The sequence below is a fragment of the Heteronotia binoei genome, chromosome 10 (genome assembly GCF_032191835.1).
Source record: "Heteronotia binoei isolate CCM8104 ecotype False Entrance Well chromosome 10, APGP_CSIRO_Hbin_v1, whole genome shotgun sequence".
Classification (NCBI taxonomy): domain Eukaryota; kingdom Metazoa; phylum Chordata; class Lepidosauria; order Squamata; family Gekkonidae; genus Heteronotia; species Heteronotia binoei.
This window is the reverse complement of record NC_083232.1, coordinates 20,417,350-20,423,943: the sequence shown is the minus strand read 5'-3', so window position 1 is coordinate 20,423,943 and position 6,594 is coordinate 20,417,350.

Sequence of the window (6,594 nt, the reverse complement as noted above, 5' to 3'; positions counted from 1 at the left end):
GAGCTAAGACAAAAATGTGTGAACCAGAGGCTAAAAAACTGTGAGCTAGCTCACACTAATTCAACTTAGAGGGAACGCTGGTGAAGAGGGTAAACTAGTTGCGGAAGAGAACAAGAATGTTAGTTTGTCTTACATTCACTACTCCTTATGAAAACCCTGCTGGCACAAAAAGACCTAGTTTGCTACAACCAAACCAGACGGGATGAATTCCATGACTGGAGCTGTCATCTTTTTAAAAATGTTATTATCAGATGCAACAGAGATCCAAAGAAGGGGGCAGTTCAAAGCTTTAAATGCAGAGGCGGGCAATGGCAAACCACCTCTGAACATCTCTTGCTGTTTCCCCATTCTGAAATGACCCCACAGAGAAATTTGTGATGAGAAAGGCTTACCTCTCTCCCAAGTCCTAAAGGTTCTCATCAGAATCAATCCCCCACTCACCTAATATTTAAAAAAAAAAAAAAACAACCCTGAGAGCTCTGCTCAAGAAAGACTCAACATCTCATCTGGTTTGATCCCTAGTTATGGCCACCTCTTCCTCCCCCATCTATTTTCCTTCCTTCCTTCCTTCCTTCCTTCCTTCCTTCCTTCCTTCCTTCCTTCCTTCCTTCCTTCCTTCCTTCCTTCCTTCCTTCCTTCCTTCCTTCCATGTGGCTCTCAAACATCGAATGTTAATGTCTTGCGGCTCTCAAGCATCTGATGTTTATTCCATGTGTCCACTGTTTTATAATGATTTCGGGGACAATTAAACTTTGCATCTACCTGTGCCAAACTTCTACAAGGTTGTCAGTCTCCAAACTGGGCCTGGAGATCTCCTGGAATTAGGCAATGGCAAACCACCTTTGAACATCTCTTGCCTTGAAAACCCAGTGGGGTCAGAACAAGTTGGTTGTGAGTTGAAAGCAGAAACAAGAGAGAAGTAGAAGGTTCCCAAATCCTGCCCTCCCCAAACTCTACAACCAAATCATCACAAATTTCCTAACCCAAAGTTGGCAGCCCTAACTTCTAGTCCTGAGATGTGCCTCTGCAACAGGTCATGATATTGGGCCACAAGACTGCTGCACCTTTCTGTTTACAGCTATTAGGAATAAACCCAGAGAGCACATCTATTCAACATAGTTTTTGCAAATGAATTACACCAAGATTACTGTGATCAGCAGGCCTGCTGGCATCAGGTGGGTTGACAGTGCATTCGGTTAGAAATTGAGTAAGCTCAGGGGCCCCGGCGCACCTGTTTGCGAACTATATTTAACTCTTACTCAGCGTTCTATTCACATTCCTGTAACGCTTTTGCTCCCTGGGATTCCAGCGCCCGGTCAGATGGCTGAGAGCAGAGCTTCGATTCCTATTTAATTAAGCATCCCTCCAATCTTAAGAGTGTGCTGCTGCTGATTAGTGTTCTCTGGTAGCCTCTTTCCAGAGCATTTTATGAAGGAGAAAAGAAGGTTACTTGCCAGTAAACAGAGTTCTCCGTTTTCATAATCTCTCCTGGGATTTACGGCCCATCACTGTAAACCCATAACAGCGCAGAGAAAAAGAGCATACGAAGCTCCTTGTACAGAGTCAGACCTAAGGTTGCCAGGCTGGCATTGGAAAATACCTGGAGACTTTGGAGGTGAATCCGGGAGAGGGTGGGTTTTGGAGAGGGGAGGGGCCTCAGCATGGTACAATGCCATAGAGTCCATCCTTCAAAGCAGCCATTTTCTCCAGGGGAGCTGAGATCTCCGGGGCCCACTTGGAGGCTGGCAACCCCAGCTCAGAGCACATAGGTCAGTAATCTGTATACCAATAGCGATGTGTGGCACCCTATTCCGGATGGCTAAATCCATGGATTGGGGCCACGTGGATGCTAAACAGAGTTTTAGCAAATTTGGGGAACTCCCCAGGTTTGCAGAAAAATCTGATATGTCCAAAAAATACTCCGGGGGGTGGGGGCTAGGCACTGATGACCATTCCTTTTACCGTAAACCCTCTGCGCTTAATTAAGGCACAAATAGCCTTAGCCAGAGGATCTGGAGAACTTGTGCTTCAAATATGCACAACCACCAGGGTCTATAGAAGTTGCTCCCCTTGACGATTAAGAGAAGGACGAGAAGTAAATGGCTTTGAAGTACAAGAAAGTTGATTTAGGATCAAAAATAAATTCAAGTTACAGAAACAACAATCCCTCAGTTTGGTTGTGGAGGAGGGTTGGCAGTGCAGTCGTAAGAGCAAGGGACCACAGAACTGCAGTGTGGTAGAAGAGCAGAATCAGACACAGCAGGGTTGCAGCTCCAAGATGGGAAATTCTTGGTGATCTGAGGATAGACCTTGAGGAGGGCTGGGTTGGGGGAGAGGAGAGACCTCAGTGGGGTACAATGGCATAGAGTCCACTCTCCAAAGCAGCCATTTTCTCCACAGGAACTGATCTCTACAGTCGGGAGATAAGCTGTAATTCTAGGAAATCTCCTGGCCTCACCTTGAGGTTGTCAACCTTACTGATGACTGCTCAGCCAGAGACATGACAGTTACAAAACACCAGGTATCAGAAAATACATTTTTCATCTGGGCACACCAGAGCTTTTTTTGAGTAGGAACACACAGGAACACAGTTCCGGCTGGCTTGGTGTCAGGGGATGTGGCCTAATATGCAAATGAGTTCCTGTTTTTTCTACAAAAAAGTCCTGGGGCACACCCTTCAGAATGTCAAGGAAGTACTGCTACGCTCCTAAGTAAGAACACCTAAAACACTACCTAAAATGTGTGTTTTATAGAAACAAATCGTATTCATGAGGCTAGCATAATGCAAAGAGCCAGAACCTTAAAAGCAATTTATTTCCCTTATAAAATTAAACTTGCAGAGCTTTCTTTCCTTTCGCTCAACTGGGGAATGCCCCTCCCTCTCAGCAACATTTTTATCAGACAACAGAGACAGAAGCAAAGATCAAGAGGTGCTGGTGGGAGCACACGATTGCAATACGACAACAAGAAGCTGGGAAAGGAACAATACGAGTTGAGAACTGGAGTATGCAATGGAGTGGCAGACAGTTTTAAAAAAAACACATCCCCACCTCCAGCCAGGACAACAGGCAGAGAAAGGGGAGTGACTTCAAAAAAGGTCTGAAAGGGAAAAGGTCTCCACGATTATTCCAAGGTAGACGAGAATGACTGCCCCATCACTTTTGTTGAGTTTTCTAATGCACCCTGAACGAACCACTTTAAAAATATTACTGTTAGGAAAGGGAGGGAAAACTCAGCTGCTCTGGCAGCAATCAATAGGAAGGGAAAGAGAAAAACAGCCATTTTGTACCATCCTTTCTCTGTTATCTATGGAGACGTTCTCAACGATGTGTGCATGAGGGGAAGAGCTGGGTTTCCAGTTATTCACTCCCAGTTTCTCCTTTTCTCTCTCTCTGGTGCCTAAAGGAAGTCCCTAAATATCATGCCAGAAAGGGGCGGTGCGGGGGGGAGCCCCAAACAACCTTAGCTTGTGAAAGGTACAATTCCTCCCACAGTATCAAACCTCTCCTCTAACGTGACGGCTGTCTGCCCAATTGAGGGCAAAAGAAAACGAAACATGTTCACTTAATAATTAATCCTAACCTTCCTCATTTGTACAAAATATGCCTTTGCGCAGAAGCTGTTGAAGTGCACAAACCTTCTTCTCGCACAATCCTTTCTTTTTTTATAATTTCAGCTGAACTGTGTAGGCAGTGCTGTTGTCAGACTATAAAGCCATTACAATGGGGAGGAGGGGGGGAGAATAAGTAGTCAAGAGGATGGAGTTAAAGAGGAGGGGGGAGAAGACGCTCTAGTGTGACAAGCCAAAACAATAACAACACACAAGCTGCAATTTCATCAGGACATTTCGGAACCGGATTTTATGCATTCCTATTTTCCGGTAAAGATGTTAAGCCTGAAACTACACTGAAAAGGTAACTTTATCAGCAGTGAGCTGTCAACATTCACAAAATGCAACCAGCCTGCAAGCAATCAAGATAACGATGGTTGGGTTTGATTTTTAACATTACTAAATAGCTAGTCCAAGGATGCATATCTTGGCTATCTCCCACTGGCATAACCTCAGAGTGTATTGTGGGGGGGAAACAGACCAGGCAGAAGAAGAAGGAAGAAGAAAAAGAAAGAAAAAGGAAGAAAAAAGAAGGAAGGAGAAGGAAGGAGGAGGAGGAGGATGGATTTATACCCCACCCTTCACTCTGAATCTCAGAGCAGCTCACAATCCCCTTTCCCTTCCTCCCCCACAACAGACACTCTGTGAGTTGGGTGGGACTGAGAGAGCTCTCACAGAATCTGCCATTTCAAGGACAGCTCTGCGACAGCTATGGCTGACCCAAGGCCATTCCAGCAGCTGCAAGTGGAGGAGTGGGGAATCAAACCCAGTTTTCCCAGAGAAGAGTTAGCACACTTAACCGCTACACCAAACTGGCTTTCAAACTGGAGTGAGTCATATGCATGGGATCTGTTTAGGAGCAGGATGTTCTTTAGAAATTCATTATATTCTCTTCCAGATTGATATTTTGCTGCAGACCAAGCGCCTGCTTTCATGTTCAGAGACCATAAATCGTAAGTGTGGCTAAGAGCTCCTTCCAAACTTTCAATCAGGGCCTGACCCAACTCAATTCTATCCGGGAGATGAGCATATCTTGAATAATTGCTAAGCAATCCCTCTGGCTTATCACCACCACTATCTCAACCCCCTGAATATGAATATCCCAGAGACTGAAAATGTAGTACTCTCACTGGGATTAAGTACTCAAGTGAAACAATCCGTATTAGACCAGACAGATACGAATGCACAGAGAAAAAATACTGTTACTAGTACCTCTGGAGGGTCCAGTGCCTGAGCTGGGGTTAAGAGTTTTTAATATGCACATCTTGCATCAGTCTCTTTTGCCCCCTCTCAATACCCACAGTGGGGGGGAAATCACTTTAACATTCAGGGCTTTTTTGTAGCAGGAACTCCTTTGCATATTAGGCTCCACCCTCCTGATGTAGCCAATCCTCCAAGAGCTTACAGGGCACTTAGTACAGGGCTTACTATAAGCTCCAGGAGCATTGGCTATATCAGGGGGTGGAGCCTAATATGCAAATGAGTTCCTGCTACAAAAAAAAAGCCTTGTTAACATTTATTCTGCTTCAGACTCAGCACTGCTGGTGTTCCCCTAGTCTTAAGTCTCTCAGCTTCCCTTCAACACTTGCCTCTGTGCCTGTAATGCTCCCCTTTTGCTGTGGGTTCCCAGTACTCACTCAAGCACCTGTTCTCAGGTCTATTCAGCAGAGACAAGCTGGCTCAAAACATCAACCATTTATTTGCAAGGAGACAACTCCAACAACCAACAACTTCAGGTAACATACAAAACGAGAAACAAACAAGACCTTCACGTAATAGAACCAAACTAACAGTACATCCTAAGAACAATTTCCTGGGAGTAAGTTCCATTGAATACATTTGAGTAGAATTCAGAGTAGACCTGCTTAGGACTGCTCTCTAAATCACAAAATATTTTAGGGGAGGAGCAGGCTGTTCCATTACTAACATACATCCATGCATGCATGCTAGGGTTGCCAAGTCCAATTTAAGAAATATCTGGGGACTTTGGGGGTGGAGCCAGGAGTCTTTGGGGGTGAAGCCAGGAGACATTGGGGGCGGAGCCGAGAGCAAGGGTGTGACAAGCATAATTGAACTTCAAGGGAGTTCTGGCCATCACATTTAAAGGGACTGCACAAATTTTTAAATGCCTTCCTTCCATAGGAAATAATGAAGGATAGGGGCACCTTCTTTTGGGGCTCATAGAATTGGACCCCCTGGTCCAATCTTTTTGAAACTTGGGAGGTATTTTGGGGAGAGGCACTAGATGCTATACTGAAAATTTGGTGCCTCTATCTCAAAAAACAGCCCCCCCCAGAGCCCCCTATCCCCGCGGATCAATTCCCCATCATTTTCTATAGGAATCGTTGGTAGAGGTGCATGATGGCTCTGGGGGCGGGGCTTCCCCCGCCGGCCAGCTGGCTGGGGGAGGGGGGAAGCCTGTAAAACCGGGGGATCCCCCTCTGGGACCTGGGGATTGAGAAGCCTAATGCATGCATGCATGCATACATGCATACAGGCCTCGGATTCAGCAGGAGCTCACAGGAGCACAGCTCCTGAACCTTTCTGAGGGTTCCCCCTCCTCCTCCCCACCTTGTCCATTGAATAGTAGGTGCAGTTGCATAACAATCCCTGGATGAGCTCCACCACCTACCGTATTTTTCAACAAAACAACCTCTGCATACATGCACGCATGCATACATACCCTTTGACATCACCATTGTTCCACACAGGGCTTTTTTCCAGCTCAGTTGGATCTCATTTGCATATTAGGCCACACACCCCTGATGCCAAGCCAGCCGTAACTCCGTTCATGTACGTTCCTGCTCAGAAAAAGCCCTGACAGTGCCCTTCACTACAACCAGTATCCAGAATCCATTCATGATCCTTTTTGTAATCCCATCTAGGGTTGCCAGCTCCAGAATGACCCAAATGTGGCAAGGAAAGATGGCGTCCAGCCCAGGGCCCAACAGCACAAAGGTGGGACCAATGGGGGGTAAGGGGTG